The sequence below is a fragment of the Barbus barbus genome, assembly GCF_936440315.1.
Source record: "Barbus barbus genome assembly, chromosome: 30".
Taxonomy (NCBI): Eukaryota; Metazoa; Chordata; class Actinopteri; order Cypriniformes; family Cyprinidae; genus Barbus; species Barbus barbus.
Genome location: NC_136758.1, coordinates 7,156,592 through 7,169,788, shown reverse-complemented (window position 1 = coordinate 7,169,788; position 13,197 = coordinate 7,156,592). Strand labels below are relative to the sequence as shown.

Here is a 13,197-nt window from a genome sequence, read left to right as displayed (position 1 = left end):
GTTCATATTGTATTGCAAAACACTTTTGCTGCTATTGAGGTGGGATATGGGTAAGGTTAGAGACAGGTTTGGTGGCATGGGTAGGTTTAAGGTGTAAGGGATGGGTCAACAGTGTAATTATAAATGTAATTACAAATTAATTACAGATGTAATTGCATATAGGTATTTTTAAAAATATAGGTACAATGAAAAAACACATATACACAATAAGTGAATTGTACCAAATGATGAATTTAAATGTAAGTACATAGTAGTTAAGGCTACCTAATATAAAGTGGGACCTGTGTTTCTGTAGCAACTGGTAGTATAGCTACGAGTGAGCACTGAAGAACGCATGGGCTGAAACGTCTGCTCTCTGGTCTGTTTTTAATACATTTTGCACTTTTGTCACTTTTTTCACTTTTGCATATGAAAAATAAATAATTAGATTTTTGCTAGACCTTTTTTGGTCAGTTTTTTTTTTTGTTTGTTTTGCAGTGTGCGGAAAAATTCAGCTACCTATTGTACTAAACACTTTCTTGTGTTTGTTCTACACACCTGAGAACCTTTATTTTGTTTTTCCTAAGTGCACACAATTCCTGCTTTATAAGTATAGCTACGAGTGCCATAGTTGTGCATCCATATTTTCTCTTTAAGAGTCCACATTATGAATATTTACAGAATTATGCAAAATAATAAAACTGTTAAATATAGCTTCTATCTGTCACGAATCTGGACCATGCACTTCAATTTACTCACCACCAGAGGTCACCCGCTCACCACATGGACTTTTACACTACACAGCACACTGGACTCAATTTCCCACAATCCATTGCACTGACGACTTGCACAGCTGTTCACTATTTCGCCCACACCTGATCACCATTTCACAATCACCATCACTCTATTTAAGCCTGGGACTTGCTCTTGCTCACCGCCGAGTATTGTTAGCGTTTATCACTTATCTAGAGATAGCAACTTTACAGAGCCATTGTTATAGTCTTGTCTTGTCTTGCCTTGCCTTGTTTATCTTGCCGTGTCTGACCCTGCCCGTGTTTCCTGGATTTACCCCTTTGCCTTGCCATTTAGACTGTGTTCGCTCCCCGTTTGGATTATTGCTCCCGACTCTGGATTATCTCTCTGCCTTGCCCCTTTGGATATTGTTCACTGATCGTTGACCCACGCTTGCTCCACGGATTGCTCTGTCTTGCCCTTGCCATACCTGTTTGCCACTGTCTGACCCTGCCTGTTTCTGACCATGTTTTATAATAAAGCCTTGCATATGGATCCGCATGTCTCACGTCTCGTCAGCCCCGTAACACTATCGTAACATAATGTTTTTATTGTAGTCACGTTTTCTTATAAAATCAACCAGTCCAAGTTTTTTACAAACTGTGTCATATAATATGGACAGTGTCTTTTATAATGCTGTTTTAAGTAACTCTCCTAACATTTACAGACTCATATTCTGTATCTGGACCCAGTGCAGCTGGCACTCATCTGTACATTTTGTTAATAGATCCTCTGGGCCCACTGTCATAATATGCTGGAATGCGAGATAGTAAAAATTGATGGTGCAAGACGTGAGTCCTATCTTTCAGATACCCTTTCAAATCCCATCATGTTGTCTCCCGCTGCCCACTGACGTAGCAGACTATACATGCTACATTTAGCAACATAATTAATCTGAAATTAAATGAGAGTTTGATTGATTTCCGTCAGAGGTCTATTCAAAGGCAGAAAAACAAGAACGGTTGAGTTGAAGATTAATATTTTTCTTTTGGCAATGCGGCTTTCTGCGTGCTATGTTTTATTCTATTTAGCCTGTCCATATCATTCTGTGTCTCCTTCATCTGTCAACACTGATTCATGTGCATTCACCTGCTCAGGGTATCTGACAGGGCGATAGGACACATGAGGTGTATACAGGCCATAAAGCGGTCAAACGGATGCATACATATGCAGCCAGGCTGAATATATAAAAAAATAATGCTGAAAATAATCTGACTTATCATTCTGCATAATAGACTTAACTCTGATGTTCAGACGTATGCCATGTTTCATGTAAATGTGAGTAAATGCAGAATAGAATAGAATAGAATAGAATAGAATCTGAGTTTTAAAAATGCACTTTATTCAGTTGCTAATATAAATTATTATTACATTTGGGATTAGTAATAACTTTTTAAGTGTCTTGTGCTCATCAAGGCTGCATTTATTTGATGAAAAATACAGTAAAAATAGTAATATTGTGAATTATTATTACAATTTAAAATAATGTTTTTTCCTGTTTTAATATACTTTTAAATATTATTTATTCCTGTGATTCAAAGCTAAATTTTCAGCAGCCATTACGCCAGTCTTCAGTGTCACATGATCATTTAAAAATCATTTTAATGTCCTGATTTATTAACAATGTTCCTTATTTATTTATTGTTTGTTTGTTTTTATTTAACACTGAATACAAGTTATACTTTTTAATATATTGTTACAAGAGATTTATATTTTGAATAAATGGTTCATTTATTTATTTATTTTATTTTTTTTACTTTTAATTCATCAAAGACTCCTGAGGGAGAAAAACAAAAACAAAAAACAAACCAAAAGTAAGTATATATATGTATTCAGCAGCACAAGCAGAGAATTCTAATGTACAACTTTTATATAGCAAAAAAAGGTAATGATGAGCAAATTATGACATATATGAGGAAATTTCATTTTCTGAGATGTTAAATATTCCTTCCAGGAAATAACTGCTTATTTTCACTTGTTAGAATCAAATAGAATACAAATATATTCAAATATTACAAAAAACAGTTCAGCGGGTCCAGTTTTTTGTTGACTCGCTGTGAGTGGTCATTTGTATTCAAGCGGCCACCTGGCAGTGTTTTAGCTAACCTCCATGTGGTACCTAGCTCTCAATCTCAGTTCGTGTGATAAAGGAGGCCGGGGTCACTCTAACATTACAGCCTCATTAACTGAATGCACACTCTCTTTATAGGTCTTCCCTCCACCAAAAGCAAATCAAACGGTGCATCTACAATGAGGTAACTGCAACACCTAGAATGAATCATCCATGTAATTTATCCCCTGCTGAAGCAATTTAGCCTTGCCAGTTATAGTTGTATTGTGCCTTTTCTCTTCCCAATGTTATCAGCCAGCAAATTCCTTTCCGTGTGTTTTCTCTATGCATGCAAATGTGTTCAATCATTTTTCAATGAGATGGCAATCACAACTGTGATAGACAGAGAATCACAAACACCTGAAGCTAGCAACTTTGTAACAACATGGACTAATGATGACAAGTTTCCCAAATTATTTTATCTGTAATTTTACAAGACCTGTCTGCAGTTTATTTAATTTTTGACCTTGATTTAAGACATCATTTCAAGTCTACTTAATCTGGCTAAGACCTACTCAATCAGACAGGGAGAGCCTGTCTAACAAGTATGACAAACCACAGTTTATTTTGTTTTGATGTGCCATTTATAGGTTGGTTCATCTGAGAAAAATCTAATGTAAGTGTGGAAAAATGTAATAAATGGCATGACACTATAAACAATTGTGCCCGAAATTGCTCAAAACCATAGTAAATGGCTTTCAGTAAAATACTTGGAGAACAGTACATACATAAAATAGCTAACCACATGAAGGCCACTATTAAGCTAGATCAGTATGGAACTGATGAGTACAGACTGTGCTTGACATTCTCTGTGCAATATGGATCAAATGTTAGTGAATGTGTACGGTTTATGGGTGTGCCATCTGAGACAACTGCAGGGAGTGATTTCTGCTTTATGTGGGGGCAGAGATGCTGGTTTGCAAATACAGAGTATGGCACACATATTCCCTCTAAGGAAGCTTGGTCATTCCACACACCTCCCGCTATCCAAGTCCTTTATGACCCCATCTGAGTGAGATATAAAGAGCTAAGGGAATAATTGACCATTTTGAATGAACAAATTTATGGGCTGTAAACGCTCACGGTTGAAAGCACTGTTGTGTGGAGACCAGAGAGCTCAGCTGTGGCAAAAGTTCTTGAGTAATTCCAAACCATGCCATTTGCAGTTTTTATGGTGGAATCATCTAAATGTCCTTCTCAGTAACTTGAGAGGCCATGGGAAAAATGAAAATATGCATGTGTACCACAAAGTTGGCCAATTTCATTATAAAGCTGTACAAACAATGCTAAGCCTTTTTGTCTGTTGCAATTACAGAAATTGCATTGCAAAACCATATCACTCTAAAAATAATCAAGTTATATACGAATACTCCTGTATCTTAAAAAAAAAATAACAAACTTTCCTGAAATAAGTGGATTCAGTGGCAGTCATTTAAAACTAAATGGCCCTTTTGTCCCTTGAAAAGGACTTTTAATCATTTAAACAGTGCATTGAATATTGTCAGACCTAAAATGTTCTGTATAATAGTTTCTAATAAGCACTGTTATACATAGCAAACGGGTGACATTGTCAGGATAAGGATTTTACACAATTCTTAGCAACTAGTGTTGTTTTTGGCAGCCTGTTTTAAGCTTAGTTTTAGTCTAGTCTTGTGGGAAGCTGTCATTTTAGTTTTTATTAGTTTTAGTCACGTTCATACTCTTTTTAGTCTAGTCAAGTTTCAGTCAACTAAAAGTCTGAGCATTTTAGTCTTATTTTAGTCAGAATTATCCATGACTATTTTCGTCTAGTTTTAGTCGACGAAAACTTATGACATTAAGTCTAGTTTTAGTCAATGAAAATTGCATTTTAGTCTCTTTTTAGTAATGCAATTCTGTTTAACCCAGTCAATATAGTGTAAGTACCTATAAGCAGTGGCATACCGTGGGGTTTTTGTCAGGGCCTTCAGTAAGCAACTGTAAACTACATGTACACATCTTACACATATCTGTTACAGTTAACGCAGCTATATGCAAATAATGCACATATTATGCCACACACAGACTCTCAACAAACAATGACGGCGGATTAACTATTTTAATAGTAGGCTAGATTGGGGTGGGTTAAATGCAGAGTAAATTTCCCCACATGGTCAGTAAAAGTAATCCGCCAATACACAGGTCACTACGCACATTCATGTAAATCTAAAATGACGATGCGCCCAAAGCAGCAAAACTGTAATGCTGGACATCCACACACTGCACCACAATATTATCAACGCACCACGTACACCTCCATAACAATGTGCATGAGACAATACTCATCAAATAATAAAGCACTCACCTGTCACTTGTAAATAAAGTCCATGGGTCTGTAATTCCATGTCCCTTTACTTGGATTTAAAAGTAAACACAGCCAACAAAATAACTTGTGCTCGGTGCTAGCTGTACTTTGCTGGCCTTTGTTAGCGAATTGGGTGTAGGTCTTCCTTTCTCAGTTATTCTCTTTTGTCTGAAAGAGCGCCTTGAAAAAGGCATTTTTAGTAGATCGGCAACAAGATCTGGTGTAGGCGCCGATGACTGCATCTGTCATTTTCTTTTCATTGAATTTCACTTTCGTACCTTGGAAATCCCTGACTAAAGGGGCGGTCTAACGCTGGGGGTAGCACTGGGCATGTAGCTAGGCCCAGAGGGCGGGCCGTCATTGAAAGTCAAAATTTGATTGGCTGATGGCTCTGTCACTAATGCTTGTAACAAATCAGATGTGACATCTTTCAACAAAAGGGTAGCACTATCTGTAGTGCTGGCCTCAGACTTTTTCTGTCTAGGATATTCCAGTTCAACCTCAACTAAACTAATCATAGGCAATTTAGTGGACAAATGAAAATGATACCTAAATAATCAATAAAAACAATTTTCACACAATTGTATTTTTTACAGGGCCAGCAGAGAAGGTCCTGCTTCCCCTGACGGCCTACCACTGCGCTAGTAGTATAGACGAAACCAAAATTTTCTTTTAGCCAAACCCATTTCAAACAAGGTTATCTTATTATATTATTGTTACCTTATAGACTTAAGAATACATCGATTCCAGACAAGGAACACGCTCTGATTTGAATTTACAACATTTATTTTACCAACCAAACACGTTAACATGTTTGTTGTCGTCTTCTAAATAATGCCTCGAGTGGGGCTTGAGGAAGTGACGTCGCCTGCGTCTGCGCAGTGCAACCTGATGCAGCTCCAGAAGAGACACAGGAAACAGAAATATTGCAAAATGATAATAATAACGCAACTAAATGAGACGAAATAACGTTATAACATTTTGTTATCTCATTTTGTTATCTCATTTTGGTCAATGAAAATGTAGAGACATTTTAGCATAGTTTTTATTTTGTAAACCACATTTAGTCTCGTTTTTATTCGTCAACAATATTATATAAATAAAACACAAATTGGCTTACCTATGTAACGTTAAGGAAATATCTGCAAATGCTTTGTGACAGGTAACACATTATTTTTTATATCTATAAGAATTGCAAAATCTGTTAATTTAAAAGAAAATGTTGTGTTTTGAAATAGTTCCGATTAAGGAACTTTGTGATTCTGTTTGATGTGAGTAGGCGAATGGAAACAAAGTTTAAGGAAACCATTACTTGAAACCACATATTTTTAGAGTTTAATTGCAGCCATTTTCAGGGTCATTGTGACTGATCGACTCTAAGCGTTTGCTTCAATGAGTGTCAAAGGGGATATGATCACACAGTCAGGGAATTAAGACATTAGATAAGTGAGGGGTCTAAATGAGGATAAATGGCCAATAAAATCTGTGTCCTTGGCCATCTGGTAAGTCATCAATTCTCCCTTAGATTGCCACTGTGGTGGTGCAGGAACTGTGTGACACATCCAGAACTTGCAGGCTTTGTTGAATCATTTCTCTCAGCCTCATTTGGAACAAGTAGGGTGGAGAAACTGCATTTAAGAGTATGGTCTTGGAGACCAAGGACACAACAGCTCTGCGGCATATGGATAATACCTCATTTTGATTAAATTCTAAGCCAACTTTGGATGTAACCTTCACAACAAATGCAATCCCAAACTGTATTTCAAAGAGTTTACACTCTTTAAAATAAAGGTGCTTAAAAGGTTCTTCACAGCGAGGCCATAGAAGAACCATTTTTGGTTCCACAAGGAACCATTCAGTCAAAGTTTCTTTAAATAACCCTCTCTTTCTTACCTTTTTATTATCTGAAGGACCTTCTTTCTCCACAAAGAACCTTTTGTGAAACAGAAAGGTTCTTCAGGTGTTAAAGGTTCTTTATGGAACCATTAAGACAATACACCTGTTACAACTGTTGTCTATCCTACTTCAGAAGGATATGCAGAGCAGCAGGTGCTACACACAGCCACAAAATGTTTGGCAGATTTTCTGAAATTTTACCCATTTTTTTATACTTGTCAAAGTCTATAAGAATCAAATGTCAGTTGAGTCTCCAATGTGAAGTGCTATTTGTGGGCCGCCTATATGTAGAGCATTTCAGATCAATCACTTACAATGATCCATCTCACTTTAGGCACTGCCAAGCAAGCAGATTTTTCATGACTATCCTCTTTCTGACCTTTATGAAACAAGTTGTTTTTGCTGATGGGCCTTTAAAAATGTAAAACTCTCTTCACATGTAAAATAAATTGACAAGAGCACTTTGCTGTGTTCACATACGAGTTGTGGGTTTGCTGCCAGGTTCAATACAGTCTGCACTTCCTTTAATAAGCTACTGCAGCTTCTGCAAAGCCTGTTTTACATTCATAAAACAGATTCACAAAACAGTCCATTCTGAAATGTTCTGCACAAAGGGACACCCTTTCTTAATGTTCGGATATGGTATGTCAAGTTGAGTTATTACAGAATACATTTGTAATACTGTGAAAGTATTAAATGTGTCAGTATCTCTCACTTAAATCTAGGTCTAACATCCAGTTGTGTTATTATATATAATAATTAAAAAAAAAATCCAATTTACAGCGTTCCTGTAGCTTGAACATTAGAGAATGTTCCTAGCGATAGGTTCCTACCAAACGTATAAATGTGAATGCTTATTCTGGCAAGTATTTGTGCAATAAACCAATAAAGTAGCAATAAAATATTATACTGTAACTTGATTTACCGTTGATTTTATATATATATATATATATATATATATATATATATATATATATATATATATATATATGCAGAGTTGTAGCATCCATCCTTATACTTTCCTTATACATCCTTATACATTCCATCCTTATACTTTCAATAGATATTATTGTAGCTGTTTTGAGTTTTTAAAGTTACAATGTCTTCACAGTACATCAAAGTATTTTGTCTCCCAAAATCATGGAAATCATTTCTCAAATGACAATTTTAAGGCTTGTTCTAAAGATTAATATATACACTCTCCCTGAAATAAAATTGGTGATGAAGTTGGTGAGCAATATGTCCTGTCAGAAAAAAAGCAGTGCTTCCTGAAATCAATTTATTGTGCAACCATGAAAAGAGTCATAACAGCAACGCATCTCACTGAGACCTAAGTTTCCCTCTGGCATTTAACATTTTCTGAGGGTTTTAACAATGATTCCCCATCTTAGCAATTGTGGGTGATAATCACTAAGTGGATAGAAAGCTCAGGAGTGTTCTCTATACTCTGGAACTTTCACAAGTATTAAGTCATGAAATATTAACAAGCTCTAATGCAGCATATTTTAAAACTTGATATTGTTAGACAGAGCGCGACTTTCGGATGAACTACAGTGAACTGAAATGTTTTGACAAATTGCACATGTGGGTCAGATACAATAAAGATAAGCTTCTGAAACTTTGTTTTGTCTAGTTTTGTCTAGTTTTGCGTTTTGAAACCACATCTCCCTGATTTTTAGATGACACCAATTTTTATTTGTAACAGGTTATTTATCAAATTAGTTATTTTTTTGTCACAAAACTATTAGCAGTTTAGTCTTTTTGGGAGGTGTCTATTTAAAATATCGCCTAGGGCACCAACAAAGTCTAAGCCAACCCTGCAATCTATTTAAGTATGCCTACTTCTGCTTACATTAAACTGGCACAGCACAAGTTAGTTTAACACAGAGAAAATTCATACTTCCCGAATGAAACATAGCAAAGAACTCCATGAAGTCTGAGCTATGAAAGAGCAACCTCTGAGCAATACAATTTTTTGAGATCTGCCTTTCTTAACAGTGGAAGAGGAAGCACACTTACACACCGGGCAAAAGAATGGAAAATGTGCGTATTTGTACGTCGCCTGGAGCTTCAACTAGCAGTCCTCTGATAAACAACCTGATCCCACCGGTGCTTTTAACACTCCAGTGAATATGAGACGAATGTGTGGTTGGAACACAGTTGGAATGGTTTGAAAGCCATTCTAGCAGAATAAACGAATACAAGAATATATTAAATGCATCAAGAAAAGTGTGGGAAATAGCTATGAACATCATAGTCATGTTAAAGTTCCTGAAGAATGGCTTCTGAATACCGGTGTTAAAATTATTAGCGTTACAGAGCTACATGATAAGCTTATGAGATAAGCTATGCAAATGTACATCATTATTAAATTAAAACTCTGTCACTTTTATCTGACATCACTCTCTTACAAATGCTAAGCTCCAGCTTTAATTTAAAACAGTAAAAACTAGCTGAGTTTACATTTATTATATTTGCCGGTCTTTTATAGATTCGGTTTTCATATAGGGCTATTTCTTCAACTATGAGCACTTTTATACAGTTGTGGTCAGTAACGAAGTAAAACTTCTTTGTTACTGTACTTAAGTATATTTTTCAAGTATCTGTACTTTACTGGAGTAGTTTTATTTTGAGTAACTTTTACTTTTACTTCACTACATTCCAAAGCATAAGATCATACGTTTTACTTCGCTACATTTCATAAAATATATTGTTACTCCTTATAATACATCATGTGCTTCGAGACGCAGAAGCGGTGTCTGATTCATGAACAAACTGATTATTTTCAATGAACATGTTAAATCAGTTCGCAAATCGCAACAAACGATTCATTTGTGAATTGGAATGATCCGATTGCAGCTGTTCTCGAGTTGAAAATGATCTGTTTAGAGCGAGTCTCCAGTGAACTAAATTCATAATTAAGCATCGGGAGATCTTGTGAGCAACTGATGCTGCGAAAAGTTTAGGATTAATTATTGTAACTGAAAATCATATTTAGGTCAAAACCGTCAGTTGTTTGTGAAATAAATCTGCTGTAAAGGGTGATCTATTTAAGCCCCCTGAAATGCTTGAATGCAGACAGATCAATGTCAGTGTCTCTATGTTTTAGGTCAAAAAACGAAACATTAAAATAACACAGATTAAGTAAAATAACTCATGCACGTTCATATTCCCCGCTGCTTTAACATTAGCAGTTTTATTAAAATGCTACACATTTAGCCCTATGTGACGTCTGTTTTTATATTGTTTATCAACATTATACATTTTTATATTGTTTAGATCAACTAGTCGAGTAGACAGATATGAATGTTTTGTTTTGGGGCAGTCGTGGCCTAATGGATAGAGAGTTGGACTTGTAACCCGAAGGTTGCAGGTTTGAGTCTCAGGTCCGGCAGGGATTGTAGGTGGGGGAGTGAATAAGCAACACTCTCTCCACCCTCAATACCACGACTGAGGTGAGACCCTTGAGCAAGGCACCGAACCCCCAACTGCTCCCCGGGCGCCGCAGCATAAATGGCTGCCCACTGCTCCGGGTGTGTGTTCACTACTGTACTTGAATGGGTTAAATGCAGAGCACAAATTCCGAGTATGGGTCACCATACTTGGCCACACACCACTTCCCTTTCCCTTATTCATAACCATAATGAAAATAAATAAATATTGTTAGCTGATGCCAACTGTCTAGCTAACAAGCTTGCTGGTGCTAAGTTGAGGACATTTTTAGACAAGTCCAAATACTGCCACCTAGATAGAATATCGCTAGTCAATAAACTTAAATTAAAATGTTTTTGGTCTGCGCTATGGAAGTGTTCTGTTAATTCTGCTAAACTTTAATTACTAAAACTAAAATTAAAATGGAAACTAAATTGTATAAAAACTATAGGCTAGAAAACTGTTCACAAAAACTAAACTAAAATTAACAAAAACTTTTAAAAATAAAAAACGAAATACCGAAAACCGAAAGCAATATTATTTTAAACATGTATTTAAAAATGCAAAACTATAATAACCCTGACACGAACGTCTTTCATTGGAGGAAGGGGATCCACCAAATGAGATGATCGGAATTCGGAGGTGCTGGATCCGGACCGGGTTTGTTCAGATTAAGCCTAGAGTACTAATAGCTGCGCACACACCAGCCGTTTTGCGCTGCTCACCAGGAATTCTCCCAAATCTTTCCCATGGCCACTTCAGGCTTGTACACTTAATTTGCGTTTGCAGCTATACTAGTGGTTATTTATTTATTATTATTATTATTATTGTTGTTATTATTTATTATTATTATTTTTAACGTTGCAGTAGGGGAGAAAAAATAATAATCAGAAAACATGCCCGTGTCTGCTTTTAATTTAATGCAGTTGTATCAATAAACAAATTCTCCAGTCTTTCATATGCATCTTTAAAATGGTATTTCATTATGAGAGTGAAGTGGGGGCGGCACCGCAGGGTTTCCATTTATTGTTATACTGTGTGAAAACAACTAAGCAGAGAAAGAAAGAAAGAAAGAACGAATGACCCTCTAACACCAGTACTCTATATTCTATTCTATTCTATTCTATTCTATTCTGTCTGTCTGTCTGTCTGTCTGTCTATCATTAGACTAACAAGAAACCCAGACTTTTCACAGTACTTGCATGTTGTTGCTCTTTTGTTGGTTTGACTGCTTCTTTTATCCTCATTTGTAAGTCTCTTATATAAAAGCATCTGCTAAATGATTAAATGTAAATGCAATATAAACTTTCAAAATACAAAGCACAATTTTTCACAGAAATGACGACTTTTTGTCCATCTTACTGGGCTACGAAGCAACACAAATGACACTCCTGGCTGAACTTATAACCAGTTAAATTAATTTCAGTAAAAAAAAAAATTGCCACAGCTATGATCATGTGTCTTTTTGAAGACATATTTCATCAGTCACCTTAATACAGTTTTTGACCTTGTGTTTTAATTAGAACCATCACTGAAGACAGGCAAAACCTGCCTTCAGAGTGAACACCAACGACAATCAATCTATAAACAACTACTGTATTTTCAAATGTCAAACAGCCAAAGCAGCTGCAGCTACATCTGGAAATGAACTATTTCAGTATATTGTCATGCCAGAAAATTAACAGAATTATGATTAAACAGTTTATTTACAAAGTTTGTGCATGAAATGAGATTAAATAGTATGTTATATGGTTTTCAGGTAAAAACCTGCTCCGGATGTGTGTTCACGGTGTGTGTGTGTGTTCACTACTGTATGTGTGCACTTTGGATGGGTTAAATGCAGAGCACGAATTCCGAGTATGGGTCACCATACTTGGCCATATGTCACGTCACTTTCACTTTCAAAATCATACTATAAATCAGAATTTAAAATAAACTAATAACTTACACAACATACAATGATGTAATGTTTATTAAATCAGTTAGTAGTGGACACATTCTTTTGGATTAGTAGTCAAGATATTCTAAGAACCACAAGTACACCTTTAATTTAACCACACTCTCTCACAGATCATCGTTTCAAGTTCATTTGGATGTAACTGAAAATGTTGTATGGGTGAGCCTTTTTTTACATATTCAGGCTGATTTTCTGACCTGTTGCAAGCAAGAGAGGTGGTAATCAGCATTGACAGAGTAATCAGCCAATCATAGTGAAGAAGAGAACATGACTGGCGGGTATTATCACATTGACAGGGTAATGAGCTAATCATAATGCGATCTAGACATTGCCTTTTCTAAAGTTACATTTGCTATTGCTTCACATGCTACACTTTAGGATCTCAGTGTGAACAATATGAGATCAAAGGAGGGCACAAATTGGTGTCTAGTATATTTTCTCTAAACTCTGAAAATGCTAGCTTTGAAATTAGCATTAGAGAGACATAGAGGTCCACCACAGAATGTGTTACATTTTAAATTGTGATAAACACCAATGCTTCAAGAAAACATGACAGTTAAAATGACCTGCCTACAAAATAGTATTAAGAATGTTGCACAAGACTTGTACCACACTACTACATACTATACCAGGTGAGCTAATAAGCATGTTTACAACTTCAGAAAAGCCATACAAATGGAGCTGCATTTACTGCAAATGTCAAAATGT

At 36.0% G+C, this 13,197-nt stretch overlaps 1 protein-coding gene across 1 annotated transcript in view; it reads left to right on the top strand.

Moving 5' to 3' along the window:
* The window catches only part of LOC306850160 (ALK tyrosine kinase receptor), a gene marked incomplete at both ends in the record, with an annotated part of 456,170 nt that overhangs the window by 196,672 nt on the left and 246,301 nt on the right, over positions 1-13,197 (top strand). The window lies entirely within an intron of this gene.